The sequence below is a fragment of the Cupressus sempervirens genome, chromosome 2 (assembly GCF_028749045.1).
Source record: "Cupressus sempervirens isolate cs-2001-9-10 chromosome 2, ASM2874904v1, whole genome shotgun sequence".
Taxonomy (NCBI): Eukaryota; Viridiplantae; Streptophyta; class Pinopsida; order Cupressales; family Cupressaceae; genus Cupressus; species Cupressus sempervirens.
In genome coordinates, this window is record NC_143119.1 from 190,272,940 (window position 1) to 190,284,632 (window position 11,693).

The 11,693-nt window shown below is 34.4% G+C and overlaps 1 pseudogene; it reads right to left on the bottom strand.

Moving 5' to 3' along the window:
* Nucleotides 1-9,404: 9,404 nt before the first annotated feature.
* LOC149571717 (uncharacterized) lies at nucleotides 9,405-11,289 on the bottom strand (annotated as a pseudogene).
* Nucleotides 11,290-11,693: the final 404 nt, after the last annotated feature.

The window sequence follows — 11,693 nt, forward strand, 5'->3', positions numbered from 1 at the left end:
GGGCGCCTAATGTTTTGAAAACATTACTCAAACCTTCCTTTTTGGATGAAAAAATGAAATTGGACCATAATTGGGGTGATATATTTTTGTTTAAGGAGTGTACCTTGATGAGAGTTTATGCATGCCCACAGGCACCTCATATATCGCCCAAATATCTGCCTCCTAGGTTAGCTATTATTGAATTCTTTTGGCAATTCCTATTGATGAACAAAGAGATGATCCCTCCTTCCCTACATAAACCTACATTTGTTTGTAGATGCTTTAAAGTAGGAGATTTTATAATTGAGAAGAATGCTTATGAGGAGCTTAGTGAATATTTAAGCCAATATAAGTTTGCCACTAGACCCAACATAATGTATCACCCAAACAATTATGTAACCAATGAGGTCAAAGCCATTAGGGGTTATATTATGCCTCCTAGTAAACCCATCCCCGTGGAAGATTTAATTGCTAATATAGTAGCAACAGGGGAGTCTGATGAGTTGTCGAGGAAGTATGGTGAGATTAGAAAGGTAAAAGATGCATTATAGAGGACCAACCCAAACTTCAAGGATTTTTACACAAATATCTCATATCCTACCAATTTGAGGAAAATGGTTGAGAATTTTGATCATATTATGGCCCAAATGCCAAGTAAGCCAGTAGGAGAAGAGGCAACAGTGAATAGAGAATCCCCTGAGCCTGATGTCCAGTTGGAAATTGATGTTGAGGAGGAAGAACAACTATCATCTTCTACATGGGTGGCAAAAGGAAACAAAAGACAAAAAACCATGCATATCCCAAAGAGGGTGGTGAGTAGAGCCTTGCAAGTCATACCAGGAAATGATTAGTATTTTGTTGATATCAGGCAAAATTACTTGCATGAAAGGGCAACAGAGGCAGGTAGAGCCTCAACTGATTTACAAATTGCAACCTCTAGATTGGATGATAGAATCATCCAACCTGATAAATTCATGGAAGATGATGATTTCATTAAATCATTTGAATTTAATAGTTTTTTATATAAATTAAGCAAAATGAGCTCACATTAAGCCTTATGCTAGGAGAGGGTCCTAAAAAGAATAAATAACTGGCAGATAAATTGTTGGCATATGATCCAGATAGTGAAACAATGACCCCTACATAAGACATTGAGTTGGTACATAAAAGTGGCATGATTTTAGTGCCAAGATGGGACATTGAAAGGGCCTTTGTGCTTGACTAGATTAGGAGGCAAGACAAGGCAATCAGTTATGAAGCTAGCAACAGTGAAGGATTGAAGAGACGATTAGGTTTTAGTATAGATACTAAGGGCCTAGTTGTATGGAGTGTTGCCCTTGACACTAAGAAACCCAAAATGATGAATTTAGAGGAGATTGCTTAGGGAAATATGATTGTTTGGACATTAGACAACACCACTAACAAGGAAATCTCCAACATGGTTAAACACTTTGCATTCATGAATGAAGCAAAGATGGAACAGATTGAGGATAGGCTTGCTGCTACCTATAATAAATGCTTGGATGTTAGGAAGTTGTATAAAAGGAGAGCTCAAAAAAAGTTGTGTGCAAAAATAGAAAATAGAAGAGTTGGAGGGTAAAATTTAGAGCTTAGAAGAGGAAGTTACATCTTTGAAGGACCAACACAAAATTGTAGCAGAGGCAGAACATGCACAAGGGAATGTGGAGGAGGTTAGGCACACTATTGAAATAGAGGCCCAAACAGAAGATATACCCATAGAGGTAACAGTTCTAGTGCCAGTGCCAGTGGTAAGTGTGGAAGTTGAGGTTTCTCAATCTAATAGTGCACCAAAAAGGGGTATAATGTTGAGTATGCTAAATCACAGGGTAGGCATCTTGAAGAGAATCTCTCAAGATGCATATAATGCATTCACCAACTTGCAAGTTGCTGAGCAAATGTGTAATGAAGCAATAGGTTGGCTTGACCCTATTTTCTAGCAATGGGGACCTTACATGCAATTTTTTGATAGATCGATACCCCTACTAGCTAAGAAGCCAGACCTTCCTGATAAGGTCATTTCTATTAAAGAGGGTATGGATAAAGTGAACGATTTGTTACAATTCTTTATAGGAAAATCGACAATCATTCAGAATAAGATGAAAGTGTTGATTAATGGTTTTTATTCTTTAATCCTTTCAATCCTCAATTCTAATAGCCAAATAAAAGATTAGAATGAATGGTCTAGTTCTTTTGACCATATTGTAGACATGCCACAGCTGGTATCTATTTTTTAAGGTGACATTGATGAGTTTTCTTTTAATGAACTCACTGATACTTTGTTCAAGATTGAAACTGAAATGAATAAATTCATAATAGAAGGAAAAGCAGTCACAGATGCCAGGTGGCAAAAGTTTGTTGGTGAATTAACAATCATCAAAGCATGTGAGTGGCCAACAAAAAGAGAGGTCATTGTATGGGAGGCAATCGCAAAAATAAAGGCTTTACCAATAGGGGGTAGTTGAAGAAGAAGACAAAATTGAAGATTTGATGCTCCAGCTATCATGTGTAACTGTTTCTGCTTTTTTCTATTTGTGTTAAGGTTTCAAAAATATTATGAAAAACTTGTATTCCTCATTGTAAAAGGACACCTGTTAGTCACATTTTGCCCTTTGCTTGTTGCAACTCATGCTTATATAAATGAGTTTTCAAGGCATTGTGACGGGTTCAAAGGCTTGTATAACTTTTGTTTCTTATCAAAGAAAAGTACAATCGGTTCATGTTTTTGTAGTTGTTATTAAAAGTTTAATTTCAATGGTGTACTCTTTGATAATATATAAAAATGACAGAATCAACAAGATATTATGGGCTTTTCATTGAGTTTTTATTGGTCATTGTATCAATCTTCTAAAAGGATAATACAAAGGGGTACTTATATTGTATCTATGTCACCAATTTTTGTCTCCATTTTATGAGTTTGTCTATTTTGAGGTCATTTGAATAAGGTTCAATTAATTGAATGCAGTTTGGATGGGTTGTATATTCGTTCTATTGTTGCTTTTAATTCAAAGAATTATGTAAATGCTTCAATAGGTCAGTAGAGTTTATGAGTTTATAAAAGGGATACTTCATAAGAATGGAAATGGGTGATTACAATTGATAGATTCATTTACAAGTTATTTGAACTAGATCTCTTGCCAATAGTTAACCTTTTGCCCAATGGATAAGGCATTGGTCATATAAATCAGAAGTGAGTGAGAGTAAATTCTACCACTACATATCAAATCAATTATAAAATCAAAATTATTTTCATTCCATTTTGTTCAAGGATATAAATGCTGGTCACCACTTGTTTATATTTAGTTTCTGAGTCTTAGGTAGCAACTATTTTTAGAAATATTTGTGAACCCTAGGAGGATTATGACTAGATCTACTTATGAGGGATGTATATCAATCTGAAAATATTAAGAATTGGATAAACTGTGTATGTGTTAGGGACTAGAGATAATAATTAGAATGAAACTAATATAATTCACATGCAATAGTAGTAATTTGAATTATCCCCTAGGTATACCCACCTTGGTTCTGCAGAGCCTAAAGAGTAGAAAAGCATCCTTAGATTTGCTGAAGTTGGATCCAAGTGGTTTGCACATATAATTTTTAATAGGAAGTGGCTAATCTTTAGATTATGTGAATTTTATAATTTTGGTATTGAGCATTTTGTTGTTCAATAGTTTCAAACACCAACACCACACATGATCCAAGATCACCACAAAGAGCCTCCAACCATCACGCACACGAACTAAACATTGCACAACAAAAATTCACCAATCACTCAAAGTGCCAATAAAGAAATGCTACTAGAGAGAAAAACAATGATATCTCATTGAATAGGAATCTATATGATGTGCGGTCGTAAGAGAATGATCCAAATTAGGTCCTTAATAAGCTATCAGAGTCACACAAGCTGAAATATCTGTCTTGCAACTGATGGAGTGTTTTTGGGTCCATATATATCTACATAAACCAATTGCAAGACCTTGGATGCCCTCCTAGCAGCACCATCTAAAAGTAGAGCCTAGTGTTGTTTTCCATCCTAACAAGCTATGCATAGTCCATGATTTTGTGTTTAAATTTTATGCAATCCAACAAACCAAACTATCTTGAGCCAACAAAGAGTGAATATTCAGATGCATGTATCATTGATGCCAAAATTTATTGATGGAAGCTTTTCGCTACCATTACTTCCTTCTGAGCATCACCTGTATCAATGAATATATAAAGAGCACAATCCTCAAAACCTACTTTGTAGTTGTGAGGCCTCACCCTGACCCTTCATAGCATAGTTGATACCTTAGTATTTTGATACTTATGACTCGATACGTCGAGACACTATCGAATACACTGAACATATCATATTATATTATTTCATGTTGTGTGATGTTACTTTCAAATATTTGATGTTTTTCATTTAATGTTTTATGTATATATATGTTGATGAAATAAGTAAATGTAGGATTAGCACTTTGATTTAAGAGATTTGAATGGTTAAGAATTGAATAGGATGAGAGAAACCCTGATTGTTGTATAGATGTATGTTTTAAGTTATGTGAGTTCCTGATACGTATATACATATGTGCATGTGATTTTACAAGATTACTGATGTGTGCAATGAGTGTGCAGGATATTTAGCTGAGAAACTCGACGGAGGAACATAACTGATCCTTATGTGCTAATTGTGGAAACCTTGTTGTTCGTAACTAAATTAATTGTGAGATGTATGTATGTATCTTTTTGTGATCAGTAAATGTTAATGTTTCGTAATTGTGTTCTTTTAGTATCACTTGACACTCATGAATTGTATATGCATTCCAACATGCTAGCTAGGGTTAGCTGTGTAACCTTTGGACCTAACTCAGATTAAGTTAGTGTCTTTTTTGCTAATTTGGTTCTTAATTGAGTTTAGTCACCCTTAATCTGGATTAGTGCTTAATCTGCATTTTTAGAGTTGTTAGATGGTCCTAATTATTTCTTAGCTTTTGCTTGGTCCCAAATCAATTCCTAAGGCTTTAAAACATGGAATAATTATACCCAAGGGGTATGGGTATGGGTTGGGGGTATTTTCCAACCCCTAAGCCCCTTTTTTTTACTTTTGAGGTCACTCAAAAAGTCTATTTTTGCCTTCGTGCGAAAATTGAATATGGCTACCATGAGTTGCATCACCTCAACTCCACTTAGTGGTTAACCTTAGTATGGGTTGAGTTAGAGACTTCTAGAATTGTAGGTGGGTGGGGGAAGTTATTGCCTTTTTGGTGGTTGAGTTTGAGTCTTATTTAGAGGCCCTTCTTGGAGTAGTTTTGGTTGTTACCCAATCTCTACTTTTAGAGAGGAGTCTTGGAAGATTGAAGGAAGGAAGGGAAAAGCTCTACTCAAATTGTTCATTTGCCATTACCTCTTTGTGAAGGTAGGAGTTCTTCATCCCCCTCTGTTTTTTGTTTGGAGCGCTCACCTTATTCATTTATGGAGAGCTTAAAAAAAAATGGGCATGTTCTTTTTTAAAAGCCTGTGTTTTCTCCTTGGGCATCAACTTGGCCCTCACCAATGACAAGAAAGGTGGGGGGGGACAAGACTGACGCAAGGTTAGCTTGGTGGGACAATGCGTAGGCCTAGGGAGAGCATGGGGGGAAGGGTAGTGTAGGGGTTAGTAATAGGTTAATGTTAGGGGTTAGTATAGTGTTAGGTTAGTATTAGTATTAAAGTTAGTTAAATGTGTTAGTATTAGAGTTAAGTTTAGTATATGTTATGTTATGTTAGTTAGTTACTTTTTGTTATTTGTTAATAATTTTAATTAGTTAGTTTTAAATGTAATTTAATTTGTTAGTATAATTTGTATAATTATAAATTAAGTTCGGATTATAGTGTGAGTTAAATTTAGTTAAGTTAAATTTTCTTTACTTTATTTTTGCTTTAGTTAAGTAGTTGTATAATTAATTTAATTTATATGTTTTGCTTTAGTTCGTTGTTATCTTTATTATTATTATTGTTACTTTAGAATAGATCCTAAATTCTAGCAAATTGATATTAGAATAAGGTTTTAAATAAAGTTTGTTTAAATTTTATGATGGACGTTATCTCATTATCAAGTTCATCATTAAATGATTAGACTAGTATAGTTAAAAAAAAAAAATTTTAATAAGTGAGTTATTTGTTTGCTATTATTATTGATTAATGTTGTCTAAATATATCAATAAATGATCAAAGTTAATAGGACTGAAATTATGGTTTTTCTATTGTTCTAGAGATGTAATAACATATCTAATGATCGATATCAATCTAATAACGAAAATTTCAAAATCTTAACAACGTATTCATCCACAAGAGTTTTTAAACCTAAGATGAAATGTAGAGAACCTTTACTTAAACTGTGATCACAACCCTATCGAACTTAGCACATTTTAATTATTTAAAAAAAAAAAATTGTGTGTTTTGCCTCGTAGTTCGGGCATGATAGTAGTAGTGCGAGACTCCTTGCCAACAATGTTGCACTTATGTGAAATGAACATGGCATCCAATTGTGGAGAATGAAGCATAATATTACTAACTGACATTAGATTGAGCTCCATATCTAGGACTAAGAATACATTGAGAAACATCAAATCCTTCCCATAGAATGAAATTCGAATGTTGCCTTTTCCAAAAACAATACATTCCTTTCCTCCTGCAAAAATCATTTAATTTATGAAAGGTGTTGACTCTCTGAACCAATCCTAATGATGTGTGAAATGTTGAGAGGCATCAAAGTCAATGTACTTGGCATAAGATGTCTCATGATTTGATGGGCATGTGGCCATGAAGGCACAGGAGGCAAAAATCATTCAATCAAAATGCGTAGTATCTTGGACCTTCTACTAAGACCCTCCCTACGAAATAAAAGAAGAGCTTCATCTACTCTACCTCTTTTGTAGATCCCATCAATTTGGTTGTTTTATGTAACAACATTAGGAACACAATGAGCATGCCTTATTTCACGAAAAATCCTAAGTGCTTCCTCGATTCAGTCCCCTTTACACAAACCCTCTATGAGGGTGCTAAAAGTGATAACATTTGGCTGTATTTCCATCTCTTTCATTTCAGTGAGAAGGAAGCTAATTCTACGGATATCTATAGTTTTTTTAAAGTTCCATTGTTTTTTTATTTGAACAAGACCAACAAGCCAATTGAGTATCCTAACAGTTACATCACATGGAGTACAACCTTATTTCTTCATCGATCCATTAACAAAAAGATTTTGTTAAAAGTCGTGACTATGGCGTGAGGTACAGTGCTTGGAATTGAACCTTGTGCTCTCATGTCGCTCAGCATTGAGAAAGCCTGTCTAGTTTGTTTTCCTTGCAAACAATGATTCAATATAGTAAGGTTACAACAGTTGGGCTAATACCAGCCATTTTCATGTTTAAGATATATTTCAAGGCCTCATGTATTTCATCAATTTTGCAATGCGCATCAATCAGACAGTTACAAGTGACAGCATTAGGAGTCAAGCCTTCGTCTAGTATCTCATTCACGAGTGAATGAGCTTTAGACAGATCTCCTGCCTTGCGCAGACCATCAATGTTTGTATTGTATGTTGCCACATCAATTTTAGAATTCCATACTCCATCTCCTTTAAAATATTTACTACTATTCTCAGGTTTCCTGTTTTACAGGATGCACATGATAGTGTAGTATATGTAAATATATCAGAAAGATGTCCCCTATTCCATCCCCAGAAAAGGTGTAAATGCTTTCTTTTCCTTATGACTCTGACATAAACCACCAATTAGAGGGTTGTAGGTAACAACATCAGGGGAACAGCCTTTCCTTGGCATATTTTCAAACAACTTTTTAGGCTTTTACAGCCCATGCAATTCTAATAGGCTGCATATCAAACAAATATAAGTAATCACGTTTCTTTGGATACCCTTTCTAGACATGTCAGGAAGACAATCCCAAGCCTCATCTGTTCTTGCACAGCCTATTAATAACTGCAATGTCACTTTATTGGGCGAGGGAGGGACCTTCCAAAAGCCATCTATTGGGCTAGGAGAAGTGCAATTGTTAGGAAATGGCCGTCTTGTACTAATCTTAGAACTTCATCTACTCTTTCTACTTTGCAAAGACCATCGAGAGAGCGGTAACTAGGTTTCATTCTAGCGCTTAATCTTCCCTGACCATCTTGCAGAGACCAATAATTAAGGTACTGCAGGCAATAATATCAAGAGAATAGCAACAAATTGGATTTCACCCAACTACACAATCCAAGGTTTATCACTGGCCAACAATCACATATTAATGGCTTTTGACTTCACTATAGGAGCTCTCTAATAATCATTTCAACATTCAAACTTTTATCGAATGGGATTTTGTGGTTTTTCTGTACATCAGCTGGAATCCAATAATCATAAGAAAACTTTTTAAAAATGGTTTTTTGTAGTTTATCCCTAAGTCAGCTGGCACAGAAAACTCTGTATTAGACTAAACTTCTTTTAATGGATCACTTTTACTGAAGGGAGCAAAATTACATCAAATGATCTATGTGTAAGCCTGATTTTTTTTAGCAAGAATCAGAAGGAAAAAGGCATGAGTAGCTGAATCGAGTAATATTTTTTAGTTGCGGTGACATTGTGAAAGGTTTCAAGGAAAAAGAATTGCAAAGCCATGGACCAACCGTCTATTTCATCTTTAAATGAAGAATGGAACAGCATTTACTAAAATTCTTACATTCCTAATTCATTTGTCAATCAAAGGAAGAAAATGAATCTGAAGCACACAAAATATTGAACAGAAGGCTGCTCAACATTTACTAGGTGAGAATTCTTTTAAGAGAAAGGTGCAGCCACATTTAGGATATTCACTTTTTAATAGCTTGAACATCTCTGATTTATTATGTGAATTTCAGCGTCAATAGAATCTTCATAATTTATCAAATTACAATCCACTAGGGACTAGACTACTAGAATTACTGAACTGTAGTGGGTTTTTGTATCTTTCTTCTCAAGAAAAGAGAATTGCTTAATATTAATGGACACACTTGGCTTCTACCAAAGAAATATGAACTGTCATGATCAATTATCTAATATTTAAAAATTAACATTTGTTATGCTAACCTTGAAAGATTTCATACAATTTATAAAATTACAAACTCTTTAAAATTGTTGATAATTTTTAAGTACACTTTTGATATTGCTTACTATTGTAACACGTTGAGGAAAAATAATTGTCAATAATAATAGAACGCGGCGTCCACTTACACTTCAATCCATTTTTTTACGCCAGATTGGAGTTTGTGAAGATAAGATTATAGCTAATAATATCGAAGTAACTTTCCTATCCTTACATTAAAACTGATTCTGTACATAAGTATTACTGAAATAAATGCATAAATATCAATTTATAAAACTGGAAAATACGTATTCAAGAGCTCTCCCTAAAACATAAGAACTATGTTGTCCTTGAAATAATTTAAAAATCATGATGTACACAGTCTTTTAATGTTTGCTTTTCACCAGCTTCAATCAGCCAGCCAAGTACCTGGACAGCTTCATCACTCGGAGCACAACGCTCTTTCTTCATTTGATCTATAATCCATTTAGTTTTTTTCTAGATCATATCTTTGAACGAAGGAGTCAAACAATATATTATATGTGACAACGTCAGGAACTAACTCGTTCCCTCTCATCTCATTCAATATGGACAAAGCTATGTCAAGCTTGCTTTCCTTACAAAAAGAAGAAATCAATATATTATAGGTTACAACATTTGGGGCAACACCTGCCGCTTTCATTTCAGAAAAATACTTCAAAGCCTTGTCTATTTCACCATTTTTGCAATGGGCGTCAATCAGACAGTTGTAAGTGACTACATCGTGAGTCAAGCCCTTATTTAGCATTTTATTCATGAGTAAATGGGCTCCAGAAAAATATCCTGCCTTGCACAGACCATCAATGATTGTGTTGTATGTCACTTCATTAGGTTTCAAATCCCTTGATTCCATCTCCTCTAAAATATTTCCTATCATGTTCATGTCTCCCAATCTACAAAAACCACATATTAATGTAGTATATGTAATTACATTAGGGAAATGTCCCTTATTTTGCATCTCAGAAATAAGGGTAAATGCTTCCTTTTCCCTGTTATCCTTACATAAACCAGCAATCAGAGTGTTGTAGGTAACAATATCTGGGGAGTAGCCTTTGCTAAGCATCTCTTTGAACAACTTCTGAGCCTTTTCCATCTCATGTAGTTCACATAGGCTGCGTATCAAAGAACTGTACGTAAATACATTTGGTTGTAAACCATTTTTGCACATGTCATAGAAACAATCCCAAGTCTTGTGCATCATGTCATCTTTGCATAGTCCATCAATAACAGTATTAAATGCCACTGTATCAGGCGAAGGACCAAACTCCGTCATTTTCTTAAACAGATTGTACGCTTTGCCCATTTTTCCAGCCTTGCAAAATCCATCTATCACAGTGTTATACCCATAGATATTAAGAAAATGGCCATCTTATATCACTTTAGCAAATAATCCTAGAGCTTCATCTACCCTGTCTACTTTGCAAAGGCCATCAATCAGGGTGTTATATGTAACAATATTTGGAGAGTAGTAACTATGCTTCATTCTAGCTATTAATCTTAGACCTTCATCTTCTCTTCCCACCTTGCAGAGACCATTTATTAGAGTACTGCACGAAATAATATTAGTAGAAATACCTGCTTGTATCATTTCAGCAAATAAAACAAGAGCTTCATCTACTCTACCTATTTTGCACATCCCATCAATTAGGTTGGTGTATGTAACAACATTGGGAACACAATTAGCGTGCCTCATTTGGCAGAAAATCCCAAGTGCTTCCTCAATTCGGTCCCATTTACACGAACCCTTTATGAGGGTGCTAAAAGTGAATACATTTGGCTGTATTTACATCTCTTTCATCTCAGCAAGAAGGGAGTTAATTCTACGGAGATCACCAGAGTTTAAAAGGCCACCTAAAAGCGCATTGAAGGATACAACATCGAGAGGACGGCGTTGAGATAAGGCTGAGTGGAATTCCTCCCAGGAATTGTTTGTGTTTCCAGATTTACAGGGGGCAGTAATGGACTGATTGAAGTGCACAACATTAAATTTGGGCGTGACGTGAGGAGGGGTTTTACCCTGTTTATGTGTATATTGTTTTGAATGAAAGGAAAATACCTGTTTAAAGAATAAGAGGGGACGCATCCATTTGAAGTTGGACATCTTCTCCATCTTCATGTGATAAGCAGAACAAAACCCTGCAATGTGGTTTCCTTCTCGACGCAGCAAACCACACACACTTAATCGATTCGATTATTTAATATTTATTATTAGTACTTTTGCTAATTAAAAAGTTATTCCATCTATCGTTCATTTTGAATTTATGTATATATATATATACACGTTATTTTTTATTATCTAAAAAATATATTTCTTAAAAATATTATGATTTAAGTTAAGACTACTCTTTATATTTTTATATATAGAGATATCTTTGATTTATGGTATATTTTTAAATATTATATTTTCTTAATATAATTATTTTTAATAATATATTAATAATAATCTAATATTGTGTTCTAGTTATTTCATATTATTTTAATCTAAAATAGTAATTTATAATTATTCAATATGTAACATTTTAATAATATTATAATAATTTTAGTGTATAGGGTTTAGAGAGGATTAGTATCAAGGT